This window comes from Falco naumanni, chromosome 3 (genome assembly GCF_017639655.2).
Source record: "Falco naumanni isolate bFalNau1 chromosome 3, bFalNau1.pat, whole genome shotgun sequence".
NCBI classification, from domain to species: Eukaryota; Metazoa; Chordata; class Aves; order Falconiformes; family Falconidae; genus Falco; species Falco naumanni.
The window spans coordinates 83,961,335-83,980,228 of NC_054056.1; the positions used below are offsets into that span (position 1 = coordinate 83,961,335).

At 40.9% G+C, this 18,894-nt stretch overlaps 1 protein-coding gene across 2 annotated transcripts in view; it reads left to right on the forward strand.

Annotated features, from left to right (window-relative positions):
• The first annotated feature begins 3,957 nt into the window (after nucleotides 1–3,957).
• PKIA (cAMP-dependent protein kinase inhibitor alpha) overlaps nucleotides 3,958–18,894 on the forward strand; it is a 43,552-nt gene continuing 28,615 nt past the window's right edge. Inside the window, exon 1 of one of the 2 annotated variants that reach the window (XM_040587072.1) lies at nucleotides 3,958–4,075. The gene's annotated coding sequence lies outside the window, so the exon portion shown is untranslated. Of the gene's footprint in view, nucleotides 4,076–4,214; nucleotides 4,439–18,894 lie in introns of those variants that run through there. The other variant, XM_040587071.1, reaches the window with a different exon arrangement.

The window sequence follows — 18,894 nt, forward strand, 5'->3', positions numbered from 1 at the left end:
GTTAAAATTCACGGCTCATGTATACATGCATACTTGTCCTGTTTAGACACTTCCTATGAATTATTCTGTGAATGGACTTGCTTCTTGCCATTTTTTCTTATTTTTCAAATTAGCGTACAGCTGGCCACATACTTACCATTTGGCCACTTGATCTAAGTGTGTGCAAGCCACTGTTTAATCCCAAAAAAGAAATAGCTTTCTGTAAAGCTATTTGTTAATTGTAACACACTTTCTACTGAGAAGTGTCACTGCAGCAAGCTCGAACAGGTAAGCAGAGATACAGCTAGGTCAACAGAATTCCGTATCTACACTAGCCTCAGTTGATACGTGAGAAAAATACATTTTCCTTTCCCAACACTTACGACACAGCTAGCTCAGAATCATCCTATGATCATCTAATAGTTCTGAATCTTTCTTTCTTTTCCTTTGTGATTTCCATCTGATGAGTCTCTAGTGTATAGTTAATATTTCTGGCTTTTTTTTCCCATTAAAACTTCATCCCAGTTCTGTGATTTTACTCCTCACCCAGTTAGTATGTTATTCAGAACATCCTGTAGATTGATAGTGTTTCTTAACCAAATTTAATTCATTTCTACTTACTTGCCAAGACTACTATGGCAATGCTAAATAAAATCAAATCCAAGATCACTCTTTCTGAAATGCTACCCCTGATTTTTCTCCAGGATGATATCTTGCCTTAAGAGGACAACTTTTTGCCATCCCTCGTATTCTTTTACTCGTACGCTATACCTGCCTCACACCTATCCCTATATTCTGCACCTTATCAAATGAGTTCCATAGTAAAAGCATCCCTGAATTTCAAGGTTACATGCTACCACCAACTACCTCATGTAAATGAAATTTCCTATGTCCGTTCTCATTTCTTAAATACTGGTACTGTCTGACAATTTCCAGGAATAGGCTTACAAAATTTTCTTGAGATTTCATACCATATTTTTTCCATTACATTTAGATGGAGATTTACTCCTCTGACTTGAACACCCTTTTTTAATTTCACTGTGAAAACACTAACATCCATTTGTAGACATTCATTCATTCACCTCTACCCTTTACTACAGCCAGCAATTATCAGGAAAGCAAACTACTCCGTTTGAGGGACAGAGCCTAGATTTTTCATCCTATCCTCGCTAAGAAAGACTCAACCTTCTTTATATTTTTACAAGTGATGCACTTTTTACTATTTATTATTTATTTTCACAAGCTAATCTAATCTGAATGTTGGCAAATCTCACCCCACCCTTGCTATTTCTAACCTCTAAGACACAATTTTCTCTTCATTTGTTGGTTGACAGCCTAACTCTAACATTTTGTTTGAAGTCACCCCCTTTGCACTTGTCTGGAGTTCTTCTCACTTATTAAAGAAATTTCCAAGCCTTCCCCATACTCAGCTCTTCAATAAATTTCACTAACTAGTTCCTTCCATTTCCCCAGCAGAGTACATTTTTATGGTTGAAATGCTTAGATTTCAACCAGTTTGAATTTATATTTGCATTTATTTTAAACTATTGAATCCATGATTAATAAATTTAAGATTATATTCTCTGAGCAAAACAGGGTCTCTGAATGTTGCTAAATGATGCACACCTATATGTTTTTCTACTAAGATAAAATTCTATACGTGTCTCACCTGTGTCCTTCCTTTTTTTTTTTTTTAATTATGTATATGGAATAGTGCTAATCAAAACTCTTAGGCCAGGAGCATTTACTTCTCTTAACTCTGGAATTTAGTGCTACCAAAGAAATAATAATAATTTAATAATATTTTTTTTAATTTGCACTTTTTGCATAGCTCAAGCATTTTCTAGCACATTAATCATTTAATGGATTGTGTTAGGAGTTGCTGAACCATGTAACCCAACAGAAGAGAGGCTGCCATGTCTCCATTTTCCTAGGTCTAGTCAGTAGCAAGTCTGAGCACATATTTGTAAAAGGCACACACACACAGTGTATGTATACACAAATATATATACACATATAAATATGCACATGGCCAGCCACACAGATCAACATAGACACAAACCTTCAAGCAAACACAGATGGCATGAATGGTATAGTCCTGTCCTCCTCTGGCATGCATCCCTATGACTTGAGGTGTGACTCTTGCTGCTGGCACTTACTACCCCATACACACACATGCAGTGAGAACAGGGAATACTCTCACCGAGTAAGTCAGAAACACAGTTTAGGAAGAAGACAGAAGAGACTGTGCTGACCAGGCACAGGGCATAGCCAGACAAGAGTACTGACCAGCAGCCTGTTTACACAGGGCTAGCCCTATTTACCTCCTCATCCCACTATTTCTCACACTGGCTCGTTCCCATATCACCTTGATCCCTTCCCTTCCCCAACTTTTCTTCCCCACAATAAGCCTTGTACAATCCCCAAACGCTCTTCCTATTAGGCGTTCAACAACGTGTCCTGTACCCTTGGGCAGTAACCCCCTCAATCTGTGAGGTGACAGACACACAGAGCTTTTTGGTTGACTGCTGGGTGCGTGGCCCCCGTCCCCTGGGAGGGGCTTCAGGGGGTCCCTTTCTCCTCTGACCTGGTTATTGGAGCTCCCCCACCTGTCCACGTGCCCTTGAGCTCCTCTGTGTATGTGGAGATAAGCCTTTAATCACCTAACCTAACACACTGTAAACAGAGATTAAATACCACTGCTGAAATGCTGCCAGTGCTGTGCATCCAGGTCTGCAATGCCAATCAACAGAAGAGGTTCCAGGCAGGGAGTAAACAGGAGCAGCCCAAAATTAGTGCAACTGTAGGACTGCACAGGCAGGAATCAAATCAAAGACACTGGCACAGTTTGAAGCCTTACCATAAACACTACAAAAATAAACACAATGACTTTCCAAAAAGGAACTCAGGCTCTGAGGGTTTATATTTCATCTCAGAGACAGAAACTAAGATCCTTACCTTAACAGACATTCCCCTCCCCTTTCCTGCTTTCCTCCAACACTACAGGCGACCTTCCCATCCATGCCCAGGCCACTGTAGCAGCCTTTCTCCCGTTTCAGACCCCATCACCATGGAAAATATCAAAGTTTCCAATTCGGGTCTACTCCAAAAATCTTGCTCAGGCACCACTGGCCTACCCAGTCAACAGAGCAGGTGCAACACCTTGGAAACACCTCTGCTCACAGCATCTGGGTTTTCCCAGGTTGTCCAGCAGGATTTTTCTTGAACAGACACAACCCTGCCTTGCCTGTGAAATACGAAGAGCTCTCAGAGGACAACGATTTGGTGACAGGCTTTATCTATCTGATCGGGCCTGCCTGGTGTTATTTATGCAGCAGCATAGCTGTGCTCATCCTGCACACGGGATGGGTTCATGGGATTGTAAACTGTGACAGGAATCCAGCCTTCTTTATGAGCCTGTCAGTTACCCAGCGCATGCACAGCGCTCTGTAACAAAAATAGACATGCTGCCTTCTGGTGGACCTTAAAAATATCAGGACGCCCTTGGTAAGGGAAAAGTGTGTCCTGGTGACCTTGAACGCCGTGCCTTTCCCATGGTCTCCCCTCCCAGGCACAGAGCAAGAGCCACCGGCAAAGAAACTCCCCCCCCGCTCCCAACCCTAGAACAGCTGCATTTTTCAGGGCGACATGCTGCGGAGGGCTTGCCCGCCCCGAGGCCGGGAGAGGAGGGCGAGAGCTGGGCGCCCACACACCAGCACGGAGCTTTACAGCGGATTTTCCTTCATAACAGACCCCCACCCCCGGGGGGAGGCTCTCCTTTGACTCCGGCCTTGCGGCGCTGCGGGACCCGGCCGGCCCCCCCGTTCCTCGCCGCTTAGCCCGGTACGCCCAGGTGGTGCAGGGCGGCCAGGCCTCGGTCCGGGACACCGGGACGGCAGTTGGCGCTGGCCGTACGCCACGGGCCGTTGAGCGGCAGCACCGCGCTGCCCGCCGCCCGCCGAGGGGACTCCCGGGAGGGGAAGGCTGGCGCGGGGCGGAGCGGCCCATCACGCTGCTGCGCCCAGGGAGAGACCCCCGGCCCGCAGCCGCGCCGCCGGGGGACTGTGCCGCCCCTCGCGGCCTCCCGGGCAGCAGGGTACGTGTAGAGCAGCGGGAGCGCCGGTCCCTGCGGCGAGAGCGGAGCGCCAGGGCCCTGCGGGGCTCGGCCGGGCGGGCGGCGGGGCCGTCCCCCCCTCCGCGGCGGGAGCGGAGTGCGGCGGCCCGGGGAGGGGGCGGGGAGGATGACTTCATGCCGCCGGAGCGCCGTGAATTTAGTAGCAGCAGCTGCCGCCGCGGCCGGCGGCGGGATGTGGGGGTGAGGTGACAGCAGGAGCCGCCGCCGGCTGAGGGAGGGGCAGCGCCGGGCATCCCGCTCCGCCGAGCCCAGGGGCTCTGGGCCGCCACAAGCAGCCGCTGCGGGAGGGAGGGAGGAAGATGCGCTGAGCCGGTCACTGGAAAGGTGAGCGGGAGCTGCCGCGGGCGTGTGCGGGGGCAGGCGGCGAGCGCTGCGGTGCTGCCCGGCTGGGGGGCCGCTACGTTGCCGCCTTCAGCCGCCCGCCCCGGCTCGCCCGGCCGCCGGGGCCGCTGCCCGCCCGCTGCGAGCGCGGGCAAGGCCGGGCTGGGGAGGCAGCCGCCGTGCTGCCTGCGCGCAGGCAGGCTCTGGAGCCGTGCTGGGGCATGTAGCTGCCTTCTCCTGCGGTTCCCTCCTAAAGCAGAAGGGCTGCCCTCCAGGAGCGCCACGGCGTTGCGTTTTATCTCATATTGCCAGGATGTGCAGTGGCTCGGCGCCAGCGCTCCGCTCAGGGCCGGGCTGCTGGCTCTGCGCCGGCTGGAGGGGTTCGCCGCCGCGGCGGGGCCGTTCGCCTGTGGCGTAGCGCAGGCCGGGCGCCAGCGCGGGAAGGAGCGCGGAGCGCGGCGACAGGTGCGGGACCGCGCTCCCGCGGCCCTCTTGCTCCACCCGGCCCGATGTGCGTCCCTCAGGTGGCGGGGAAGACATCTTAGGGCAGAAGGGTTTCGAGGAACGGAAGCGAAAAAGGATGTCGTCTCCTTCACGTTTCTGGATTTGGAAGTCGCTTCGCAGAAAACTGAAGGGAGTGTAGAAGTTGGAGGACCAGCCCTTATACCAGAATGGATTCTGTTGACTTTTTTGGGGGACTTCTGTGTCTGTGTGTTTTCCCTTTTTCCATTTTTATCATCTAGCACAAGGTTTGGGGCAAACAAAATAGCAGCAAAGTTCAAATGCCTTTTTGTGCTAAATGAAAGAATTAGTAAGTTGCTCTTCCACCATATCACCTGTAGAAGTGGAAAAATTAGTACTTGCAGCATTGTAGCTTGGCCATTGACATTGCACATTGTTTGTGGTATGTACACGGGTCTTAACATTAGAGGAATGGTCTTTTGAAATTGAGTAGAAGGGAAGAATCTGCCTGGCCTGTGTCCCTGTCTAATACGCTGGTGATGTTTGGGTCTGTTTTTCTAGAGCAGAACAAAGAAGAAGGTTGTTTTAAAGCAGGCATGTCAATACAGGAGGCTAGGGTTGGCATGCAGAGGCAGATCATTAGAACAAGCGCTATTTGCGTGTAGTAATGGTTAACGGCTCTATGTGGTTTAGATTGGAAGCAAAAACTGGTTGTGCCTTTGTAAGAAAAGGATAGGGTATTAATGTGTCTTTAATGAAAAAGGAAGCAGGATATTGGAAGCTGAAGGTTATTTTATTCAGTGTCTTATTTGCTTATATGTTCGTCTTAAAGGATCCTGTTATCCCATACATTCACAGAGCAGCTCATGTAGTTGTGGGATCCCCAGTTGCGGTTGAAGCCTCTGGTCATGGTGCTAGAGCAATAGAAGTAATACTTGAGGAGGTAACTAGCAGCTGTCTGGCCTGTTGTCGTTATTTATGGGAAGATTTTTAATTCATTTATTTGCCTCAGTACTGTTGCTGGGGATACAGAAGGCAAATGATGGCTACAGAGGCAGGAAAGGTGTGTAAAAGACAACTGAGGCTTCACAAGGCTGAAACAGAGTGAGTGGTGAATTGCAGCGTCAGAAATCAGTTCAACAGACAGATCTTTGCTCATTAACTATGAGCCTATATAAGCTTGTTCCTTTTAAGCACTCTAGGGCACATCCTATGTATTCATTTCAAGCTAGAAAAAAAAGCTCATTCTATCAAACCTGTATCTTTTCTCTACCAAAGATTTACTTTGTTCCTGTAAAACACATGGGAGTGTGAGGTAGGACATCTCTACTACTGTTTTTTCCCTCCTAGAAGAGAGCATGACTGGACGTCTCAGCAGTTGCAACGTTGTAGTCATTTGCTGATTTCTCTTCCAATTGCCTTTGCCTGGAAAAAGAAACCATGTAGCTGACTTCAGATACTTCTCAAATTAGTCCACCCATTTTATATAAAGTAAATTTCTTCACTGAAGACTGCATCAGGTAATCGTCTCCCATTCTACTGTTGCAAATACAGGGTAGTATCAACAACTAATGTTGATGCAACGTTAGCCCAGTAAAGTTAGCTGTTTGGGCTTCCTGGCAAACCTAAATAATGTTTCAAAAGACTGTTGGTTAACAGTTTTAAAAACAAGGTAGTGGCAGGGGTAAAGGAGGAGTTGACCCAAGAGCCATGCATTATCATAGAATCGACTGTACCCCTGATCGGTTTGACACTGAAAACTTGAATTGCTTTTGTTTTTATCTTATCTGTCCTCCAAAGATAGATGGTATAGTCATGTAAAATGCAGGACTGCGTGTGCACGTGTCCATAGAAAAAAGTATATATCTAATTATCAGTGTGAATTTAATTCAATGGAATAACTGATGTAAATCCACTTCCTGCAGACTTCTCTCTCAGAACTCCTCTTCCTCCTTCTGTTACAGTAACTTCCATACCTCTGCCAGGCAAAGTGTCTTTATTGTGGTTAATGTGGGGCAACAGCCCCGCTGACTGGAGGAACAGCCTAGTTGGCCAGCTGGTTGAAGCCAGACAGACTGGGTAGCAGCTGAGATTTAGTTGCCTTTTCCTCAGAGGGTCTGCTATTTTGGAACTCTTCATCTGGGTTACTACTTCAAATTTGTAAGAGCTTAATTATATTTGAGAATTCTAGACTGCAGTCAGCCTTTGAACCATCAGGTTAATTTGACCAAATTTATGAGTGGGGGCCAGATGGGTATATTTGCGTAAGGCTTGTTTCCTTAGGAGAACAAACTGGAAAACCCAGTAACCTTGAATGCACTTGAAGTTGCAGAGATTTGATTTCACTTGTGGTCCTTTCCAAGGGTTGAAACAAAACAATTCAGTTAAATATATTTTCTATTATTATGAGAATGTTTAAAGTTGATGTTTCTAAGCGCTGGTTGAACTAGCTGAAACAACCACATTCCAGAGCAAGCATGTAATTTTTCAGTTTTGTTGTTACTAGGTTTTGAGTTGGAGTGTTTTCCCTAAATTAGGAATTCCTTAAAGGAAGGCTTGAGCAGGGTGTGAGTGGACAGATATTATACAGTGAACTTAAAACTATGTACTTCAGCATGTGCAAACAATCAAGAGTATTTTAGCAGTAGTGACACCATTTTTTCCTTCTGAAGAGCAAGTGTATTGACACTTTCCAAATGCATGGCCTTTATGTGCAGTAGCTAATATTTCTAGGTAAGAAAATTTCTGAGAAATAAATGCCAGGCATAAACTTAAATTTCGGCTCCTACTATCAAATGGATTTCATGTTGGACTCTTTTGTTATTGTCAGTAGAAGATCTTTGTGTGAGTGGCCAGTCAACTGCAAAGGTAGCAATTGTTAAGGAGAACTAAGGGTTTTATCCATTTATAATGTATTAGTGGTGAGAACAAGACAGGCATTGAGTATCTTTTTATCTTGAATTCAATCTAATCAAGTAAGTCAGCACTACAACCAAAGTAATGAGCCCCTGAGTTGAATACCTGAAGTCTGGAGATAGAAGGGCCGAGTTCAAGTATGCTTCCTGCAAAAGCAAGCTGATTTAAGCCCTCCTCTTGAAAAGGACTGCATGTGACAGCAACACAAGCATGAACCCATTTATATATATTAGTTTCATGATGCATTGAGAGACTAGTTTCAAGACAGTCTTCATATTGTATATTCTTACAAAATTACTGTATTAAAACATGATAAAAGAAAGGATCTGATTCTTCAAGAACTGTAAGCTAATAGTATATTTCCCTGTCTTTAAATATGAACATATCAAAGGAGAAAGTAACACAAAATGGACTGTCTCATAGGAGAATTGCTGCAACTGTCCCAGCGAAGTGACAGATCAAATAATTCCATTTTTTTTCCTTTAATTTTTATGGGAGAACCAATAAGATATGATAGTGGGTTTTGTCCTCCCTAACATACTGATGGTACGCTGCATTTCTGCATTGCTGCGGTGGTAAAATAATTCCAGGGTATCTCTGCCCTTCTTCCCTGGGTGAACCAATCACAAAACGTGAACTCCGCAGAAGAGCTGTAGTGGAAGAATTTCCAGTCAGCCAGGGTGTAGTTCTCTCTAGTATAATATGTTTTGTTTTCTGACCTTTATTAAAATTTTAAAATTGGCTACTTTGCCCATGAGTCCTGTAAAGCCAAAGAACAGCAATTTAACCTGCCTTGTGTTCAGAAGTACTTTAAAGCGACCGGTAGGTCTTTGCACAGTTATGCATCCCTTTATGCAGTCATGTCCCAGTGATTCATCAGATGTGATAGGCAAATAGGTCTAATTCCAACATGCAATTTTTGTTTCACTGGCTACTTTTTTTGTCGCATCTTTGTTCTAGCAACTATTCCAAAGGTATATCAAAGTTATATTGGCAGCTGTTAACTAGCCTGTAAAATGTGCTGCAGCTTTAATGAGATCATATACATCTTAATATATCTATATAATTATATATATTATATAATATATATATATTTGCTAACTATTCACTCATTTGCCTTCTACCTCCTACAGAATTTCCACTTACACATATGGTGAGCACATAACTGTGGTGAAACGATCTCACCACCTGTTGTTTTAAAATAGCACAGATGCTTATTAATGGTCCTTCCATGATACTGTTTATAGTACATGTTAAACCTCACTGAAAATACTGTGGATCATATTGGTAAGGGATATTATTACTCCAGAAACAGCCTTAAATTGGTTCTTGTTGAGCATCTCTACTTGTTGATTGTTTGTAGATAGGAGAGAGGTAAACTTCATAGGAGAGTCAAAGCTATGATGCTTGGTGAGAAAGCTGTCAGTGAATCCTGTATAAGGTGTTCTGTGAAAATGGCTGCTGCTGTTTGGATAGCTGATCAACCTGAAGAACCTGAAAAAGTATGAGTGCATAGATTCTTTACACTCAGAAGTCTTGAGCTCAGTTGATGTGAACTCCTTGAGGCCAAGGCTCAAAAGCAGTTTTCGCACACTTCAAAGCAAGGGAAAGTAAATAATAGCAGAAATTGCACCTTGATCAAGTGTGTCTCCTAGTACTTTTTTTTTTTTTTTTTAATGGAAAACTCAGTTTTAAAAATGACTAAATTTAAGTAAACAAATGTTCTATTAGTTACTGGGGTTTTTTGTCCAATTTAAAGAGTGATTTGGATTCTCAGCTTTGCTTTCGAAGGATTTCTAGAGTTCTGCCTAATATTTCTGGACTGTAACTCTGGATTTGTCTTCAAGTTATTTTTGTTTTTTTTGTCTAACCTGGTCAAAGTAGAAATTAAAAATGTATTTCTACTTTGAAATAGTCTATCCACAAGTGGACCAAGAAAAACAAAGAAAAATTATTGATGTTAAGTGGCAGTTCACTATCATTGTCACTTCACTGACATGTAAATTTAAAGGGGCAATCAGGATAAACAGACTCCACTACTTCTAAACTTCCCAAGTGCTTCCTTGAAGCTGAGAAAGTTCTTGATATCTGCCTGTTGCTATTGAATTCTAAGAAAACACTATTATACACTGCAAAAAATACATAACAAAAAAAGGAATGAAAGATGTGTCTTATTTAAGTTTTTAAGTTTAGCAAAAGCTTTTAGGAGCTATTATGATATATTTTTTTGTGATTTTTTTTTTTTAATGAAATACGTGTAGAGACTTTATAATTTTTTCCTGTGGTCCATGGAAAGTGTCATTGGTCAGTTTTGTTTAGTGTAGCTAGTAAGTTAAAAAAGTAGTTGCTTGCACTGGAATGATGACTGTCAGATGCCTATTAAAACTGTACAGAATGGACAAAAACCTCTTATTCAGAAAAGATATGTGGCATATTACAGATGTAGCCTGTAAGAATATAAATCTGCTATTAAAACAGAACCACTGGTGAAATTCCAGTAAAGGAAGCTTAGAGAAATAATGCATAAATTAAATGGAATCATCATCTGTTAATAGTCTTCCAGTGTTTGGTGCTCTGCATTGCTTAGGAGTTCCCTGAGCATAATGTTTGCGCAATTATGTTTAATTGCAGGGGGCATTGTGTCCTCACTGAATGTGTTCAGTTGATCTTATTTATATTCTCAGCCTCCACTGTACCTTTGGCAGTTATATGATTCAGTGTATGTGGAGCACATGTCTCTTTGTTTTGCCTTAAAATTTGTTGCCTAATGATTTAATTGGGCACCCTTTTAATTGTCATCATGTGAGAAATCTTAAACAACTGTTTCCTTTTCAGTTTCTCACAGGTCATGATTTCACATATGTATCACATTCTCTTTTTCTTCAACAACAGAGTTGTCTTGGTCTGCTTACTCTTTCTGTATATATAGACTCTGTTCCATGTCTAATCCATTCTTTGCCATTTTTTTATATACTTCCTACAATTTTTTCTGATGTGTAATGGTCAGAACTTAGGAACTCAGTTTAGTAGTATTATGATTTCTATTTTTCTTCCATTAGTTTCCCAGGTTTCTTACTATGCATGTTTTTTCCAGTTACTAATTACATGTTTCATTTGGGCTGATCTGTTGTGTCCCTGTAAGGTTAATTTTCATTGTAGGATCAGTACAATAATGTGTTTGTATGACTGGAATGAATTGGTGTCATTAGCAGGAGACATAAATGTTGATAGCTGGGTATAAAAAAAAATGTGTAATTTAAATAGAAGAAAGACCAAACTATAGTATGTAGCTTTATAGATCAAGAGGGATTCAGTCATAAACCCTTCCTTTGTTTTGTGTTACTCTTGTTTTAAAATAATGGGATGATGGCAGCTTTACTGACTTGGGCTAGTGTTTGTGAGTTCAGACATAGCAAGCAGAAAATAAAAGAGAATAGGATTTGTTAATGTATATAAGAATTGGAGCATGTGAAAAAAATTCAGACTCTAAAAGGCAGGCATAATGTGAAACACTTTGTTTTGTTTTGTTGGGTATTTTTTCTAATAGAAACAACAAAACAAACGAAAACCTCAACCCTAAAAACAGACTGCTGCATTTTGAGTAACTGTTATTTGTAAGGTCTCATGGGGTCAAATCGTGATAAGAGATGTGAATGGAGCATGCATGAATATAGAAGCTGTGTGAGTTGAGAAAGAGGCATAGTTTATCAAAATTGATTACAGCATGCCTTAAAAGCCTAAGGAAACCACAGCTTTTTGTCAGTGAAGTAAGCCCATTTTATCATATATTTGTTTATGTACAGGCTGCTAATGTTTACGTTCAGTTCTTAGAAAAACCTTTCCAAGCGAAATATTTATCCTGAGTGGGGAGTCCTCTAAGTTATCCTGAATAGCTAGAGGTGGTGTTGAACACCGTTTTAGTTTTTCTTTTTCTTTTTCTTTTTTTTTATGTTTATTTGCCTACAGGGAGTTCAGGTGTTTATCTGTTGAATAGCAAAGGTAGTAAAGAATTGTATAATAGCACTGTCATTCACTCTTGAATGACAATGTGCAAAAATAATGCCACCACTGCTGCGTGTCCTTTTAGAGTGTAATTTTTGTAACTATACCTAATGTGGTACTACTAGGACCTGACTGGGGCAATGACAATGTTCTCATTAATTTTACAAAAGCAAAACCACTCATAAATGGTGAAAAACAGATGCAAAGCCTTCACCCGTCCCCAACACACACACAAAGCATCTCCAGAACAAATGAAGTCTGCATGGGTATTTATAGAATATGAACATGATAACCACGCACTCAAAGGAACACAGATACTGTATAAGAAATTTAAGCATGTCACATCACTTCCTCACTGATACTTTGGCATTCATTATATGTTTGTGTAACAATAGATTTTTAATACATAGAAAGCTAATAATGAGGAATGATTTCATTAGCACATAAGGAAGGAATTACATGAGAGTATTTTGCATGGTATGATACATTACCTAATTGTCACTCTAGAAAAAGATACTTTTCAGTTGTACACTCTGCACATTTATACAATTGCCGTACAGCCTAAAGAGCAAGAAGCAGCATTTCTGTTACCCTCTTTTTCTCAGATACTGGGGAAATGTATTATTTACGTAGCACCTTCCATCATGGAAGACCTCAAAACACTTTAAAGCACTTCCATATTCATTGACAACATTTGCAAGTAAGGATGAAAGCTGTTATTTTTGTGTAGCTGATAAGACTGCAGATCAGGGAGTTACTTGTTTATGCTAATCTCTAGAAAAAGTTACTGGTTTCTGATCACTGCTGCAGCACACTGAACCATGCTGTTCCCTTCCAAGCAGAAAATTCCATTTCCTGCCACTTTTGTGCCTCATAGAAGCAATTTTTGAAGGCTGTTCATCCGTTACAGATTGCAGCCCTGCTTCTTAAGCAGTGTTTCTAGTGGGACAACACACTGTGCTGTAAGTCCAATCTTTGTTAGCATTTCTGTTCTTCCATCCTCTTCTAGACATCTTGGTCTAATTAAGCCAGGCATTTTGCAAGTTTTGCTATAGTTTGATGTCTCTTGGTAGCACAGTATTTTATAAATATGTGTTCTTAAATACTGTCATATGTTTATTTGTAGACTTAACAGGTTGCATACCTTAAGCAAATGCATGTGACTTCTTAAGCAAAGTACAAGTCAGAATCTAGAAAGAAAATTTTAGCACTGTTCAGGGTTCAGCATCCAAATGACAGTCTGTCTTCTTGTGGTGGTATGTTGCATTGATTTCCTACTGCAATGGGAGGAAGAAGTGTCAAAAACATTCCAGTTCTCCCCTGCTTTCCAAGCAGTGTAATCTGAGCCAATTACTGAACATGGTGTGTTCTTTGAGCCTTAGGCAGCACTTGAGCACCTTGTTTTGGTGTCTAGGCATAGTTTCGGCAAGTATGCTCTTATATCCAGCTCCTCCTGAGAGGAGCAGTTGCATGTGTCTCTGCACTTAGTAGTGACGCGTTACATTTTCCTCTCAGGGCTGCTTTTCAGCATCTTCTTTAATAATTCTATTCTTGTATGAATTTTGTTGACAAGTATGGGGGATTTGGGGGGGGGTTGTTTCTATGGAATGGGTATCGGCAGGATCAAACTTGCAGTGTTCGCTTTAAGGTAAAACAGTGTCTGTGAATACTACTGAGCACTGGAACAGTTTCATATACATCTGTTAAACCATTGCCAAGGATTTTGGCACATTTTTGGCTTGTGTCAACTCATTCTTCTGACCAAGTCCAAAACTTGGTCTGGGAATTGGTATGGGTTAGGTGCTACTTCCTGGGGGGTAATTTGACTGTTGTTTAGAAAATAAATTCTTCTATTGGAAGCTTTTTAGTTTACCTGACTTTCCCTTGATGTAATTGCCACTGAGGTAGGCCAGATTTTCCGTGAATTTATCTGGCTTTTCTCTGTTCAAAGTGATGGAAACAGTGGAAGCTTTCTATGTGTCCTGTGAGAGATGTTCCTTCTGTGACGCTGCTCTTGAACATGTACTAATCACATCTGCTGTTTGTTCTGTTGAAGAAATTTCAGTTTCCCATCCCCCTTTCTGAAGTATTCCTGTCCTGCTCAGAGAGCAGTAATTCTAGTGAAGTGTTCTAATTTATCTCTCTTCTCTGAGCACATTTGAAGGCCTTGTCAAAGAAGGCAGATATACAGAAATAATTTGGAGTATCGTGGCTTTCATAGTAACCATTGTAGAGGCTTTCAATAGTTTTACTGTCTACACATGTTAGTTTTATGTTAAGGATGATGGGAAAATCCAAGAGAAGTCATAGTTTAGCACCTCGGTTTTGTTGATTCTCCCTTTGTAGTGGTAATTTATAAAAGTAATTAACATTCTGATAACTGTGGCCAGAATATACTAGGCTTTTATTTTCACCAAGGGTTGTCTCAAGAGATTCATGTCTAAGTAAGGACATAGATATGGACAAGTTGGAAAGGATAACACAAATAGGAGTTAACTGCTACCACAAGAATGGGAGGGTGGATCTAGTGAGGGTCTGTCTTGGTAAGTCAAATACAGAACTTACCAATATTAGTATGGATATACAAATAAGATGTTTTATGTCAGTTGTTTGTTCAGTGGATAAGTTTTTCCCTCTTCCACACAAAGTGCCTTCTGTGTGGAGCTAATGAGTGTGAGACCAGTATAAGGGAGTAGTAGTTCCTTTTATAAAGATTAGTAATAGCAAAATTTCAGTAACCAAAAGTAAAGGTAGCTGTGATCTCTATTCTGAACTTTTCTTCGCCTTTTTCTTTTCTGCACGTGCATGTACTTGGGTAATAGTCAGGTTCTTCTATCTTACAGTTTAAGGATTTCTTTACAAACTAAGGAACAAAGGCTTCTGTGTTGGACTTTGTTTTGTTTTGTTTTTTTCTTTTAGGTTCCCACTTTCCTCCCCAACTAGCCAGCTCATTTAAAGCTAAAATCTTACACTTGGCATGGAGGCTGTTTATATTCAACTCAGCTGATGTATTGCTAAATCAAAAAGTATTCAGGGAAGCATGAAAATATTCAGTAGGATTAAATAGAAAAGCATAAGGGTTTATTCCATGCAGGAGCAGCCTTTGAAAGCTAAAAAGTAAGCTAAAGAAAGGCATTAATTGTGAGAGTTTAACATGTAAAACGGGAATCAGAAGAGAAGATTCTTCAAATCCTTTCAGCTACTGAAAGCATTGAATCGGAGGTCTTCAGTTTACAAGTGATCAAGTGTAAAGAGAGACAGAAAAGAAGCCTAATAAGGCTAGAGCAAAGAGAAATTGCTGAAGTCGCTATTAGGTACCTCCCCATAATCATTTGTCTGTGAAAAGGGTCTCTTCTTTCTTACCCTGTGGTGTGGTTTTAGACATATTTGACGAAAATTGTTTGTTATTTAAGGTGGTATGGATGACAACTGAGAGTGAGACACAGATGAAGTCAGTATCCATGTGCTTCTATAAATAAAGATTGCATGCAAGGCCTTGCTGAAGGCTGTCTTGTCTGTCAACTGAAAGGGCTAACTAATCACAAGTTTGATTCAAGTCTTCTTCCTTCAAGCGCTTTTGGTTGTTCAAAACCTAACCAAAGCAGAACATAGGTCACTTTCTCTTTGTTTCTCTCCTTCTGTATTTACTGACTGCTTTGAGACCTTCACATAGAACTTAATGAAAACACATTCTGGTTTTTGTAGTCATGCACACAACTATATCTGATAAGAACCAGTTACTCCTGAAGGACCCTTTTTTGTCCTCTAGAAATCCTTTTGTCTCTGAACACAAGAGCAATAACCCAAGACTGGAATAGGCTGTAAAATGCCAAGCAGAGTGCCTCACCATCTGCACTTGAATCGTCCCCAGCACACCTACTTGGACTGCACAAGTAAATTTCCTTTCCATGGAAACTGGAATGGTGATGCAGAGAATGGGAATATCTAGGGCTCATCCTGACATTTAATCATGACAAATCTGCAAAGTACTTGTGAAACATGCAACTTCAGTGTAACTAGGTTCTCTTTTTTTGGTTTCGCTAACTGGCATGTTTTGCTGCTTTTTCTACGGGCAAGGTTTTTTTTTTTTTTTTTTTTAGTTTCTTCTCATCCTAAAGTGACAGGAGCTACTCTACTACCTGCACCAAGCAATTAGCCCTTTTATTTGCAGGAGCAGCTGCAGCAGGATCTATCAGACAGTATGGCTTAGCCCTAGCCTTCTGATGAAAATACCTGTTTTGGCAAGTGTTTTCTATTTCTGCAGTTGCTTGGAAGAGGATGTGCTTGGTGTTTTCTCATCTGTCTAAAGCAGAAGGAAAAGTACATACACATGTGAGGCTTGTCTCAACATGCAAATGTTCTGCCAAGTGCTTTGAGGGAGCTAAAATAGCTTTACTTCAGATAACTGATTTTGGAAAGAAACTAGTTTACCAACTTGTCATTTATAGTCATCACTATTTGAAGTGCCTTTCTGACAAGATACTTCATGTAATAACTGAAATAATTTTGACTCCCTCATTAAGCTTCTTAGGAGAAGGCATAGGCAAGAAAGAATTTTTATCTCCAAGGGGGACTTTTCTACAAGCCTTTGATGAAGTCCATTTATTTTTGTGGAACTTCTATGGCATCCTTCTTATTTTCTAATGACAATCTGCTAGTCTATTTCTGTTAACTATGCTGTATAAGCTACCAAAAGAGTGGAATTAGTTTATCCCACATTGTTGGGTACAACTTGTTCCAAAACAGCCAACAATGCCACTCAAATTTAAATTAAACCTTTCAGCATTCCTTCTTCCATGTTCCTGTACTCTTCACTCAAATATTTTGGAATAGTAGGGAAATTACAGCAGTCAAAAGAAATCTAATATATATCCTTTAATAAAAAGGATAAATATAGTGACTTAGTTACTGAGGTCTATTGATCTGTTATGAGTCCCAGGCAAAACAGTTGAAAGTGTGATATACTTTTCACTTATAGCTTTGAAGGACAGGATTATAATTAATGCAAACCACTGATGATTAATGGAAAAGAAAGGTCCTGTCAGAGACTCTGACATGCTGGATTTGTATAATTTGGAGGTTACAAGTTTTGCTAAAGGAAATAGGCTTAATAGTGTGTTTGACTCAATGAAAACTGAAGTTAATGAGATTTCATGCCTGCCAACTGAAACACCTCTTGTATGTTACCTGCCAGGTTTGCTAGTCAGTTCCAAATGCCAGGCAACATGGTCATAGATAGTCACAGCAGAACATATGTGTTAAGTTCATACCTACATCTTACCCACTGGAACTGTTTTGTACCTGTTATATAGATAGGTGTGATGAATGTTTTTCCCAACAAAATCGTGGTAGTGTTTAGATCAGTACTGGCCCAGACTGTAAGCAGCTGCTTCTGAGTTCGCTGTGAAAAGGTTTCTAAAAGATGGAGTAGTTACAAGAGTTTTACCTGCTCAGAAAATGCCAAAAATCTTGTGACAAGTATCTATCTGACAAAGAGTATCTGGTATTCCCTTTCTTGCTCAATCTCTGCAATGGTCTGCAATACTTGTGGGTGTTCTCTTACCTTCCTCTCTCCTCCCTGACCTCCCCACACACCAAGAAAGGCAAGGGTGAAGTTTTTCCTATAGTTGAAAGTAGAAATGGAATCCAGAAGTGCTCTGAAGAGCTGTGAGTTTCTGGAAAACTACATGATTTCATGCAGTTTCCATATTTTGCCAATGGAAAAATTTGTTTTCCTATTGATAACTTGACACATAAACATTCAGTCTTTCTCCTAAAATAAAACTTTGAAACCAAAGAAATTCAAATTAAATTTACTTGTTCAAAAGAATTGGTAGTCAGAACGTTGTTTATATGTAGCAAATTTGTTAACAGTACCCTGGAATACCTCTTCATAAGGCTCTTAGATTAATTCAGACAGGACAAAGAGGATTAAGGGTTCTACCATGCCATCTTAAAGACCTTTCTGACTAGTGCTTTTTTGGCTGTTTATATCCAAGGCATCTGTCTTCATGTTCACTGCAAATTTATGTGTGAAATCCACTGAAATGATCACTTTCTTGCTGGAAGACTATGAAACTGTTGAAACACTGAAACTGGGCATTCCTGTTTCTTTCCGTATGACTCATCACTTTTGTTTGCCTCATTTAAATGAGGCGAAACCTCATTCATTCCTTGTGATTACATTGTGTGTCTTGGTTCTTTCTACTTTGTTTGTACTGGACAATATGAAATTTATTTGTCTTTTTGCATTTTGAACTTTGGTATATACTGTTCTCCATTACAGCTCCTTTTTCCATCTACAACAGGGTAAGGTTCTTCCAGAAATCAGCATGTTGCCTGATAATCGAGAAGGGGGGTTTAATGTGACATTTTCTTCCCTACTTCTCTTGTGGTAGATATAATGAAGACTTGACTGCTGTGAAAACAGAAGACTGCCAGCTGTGCCATGTGCATGTTACCTAGTAGCATTAAAAGAATATCTTGTATAAGTTTCAGTCAGAGGATTCTTTCAAGTTAATGTCTTTCAAGTTAATTATTGAAAATGACATGAGAAACACAAGGTGAAGAAATGCAAAAAGAGGCCACCTACTGTAATGAGTAAGATCTTTTGAGTAGTCTCTGAGAAGCAGCTTTTAAATATAAAACAACAACAAAAAAACCCACTCTAATTTATAAACCACTTGTTTTTCAATGCTGTGGCCAGAACTCCATGTGTGACTTGCCTTTGTAGTATCCTTTGTCTTCAGCCTCTAGCAGTTCCATCTCACTCTGTTCTTGTACCACTCCCCTTTCTTTTTGTTTTCTCTCAAAGGACAGATATGAAAGTCAGCTCTGTGCTCTGGACCATATGTCTGAGTGGTTGCTTCATACTATACATCTGTTGGGTTTTTTCCTAGTTTATTTACAAATTCATGGTTTAAAAACAAACTCAAAGGCTTTAAAAGTTCATAATTGCAATATATTAATGAGGAAACATCACTGCGAAAATGCATTATGATATCACTTTTTCCAGATGCTGCTAACAGATAGTAAAATAAAAAAGCAGTAAGAAATTCTACTTCAAAAATTGATTTAAA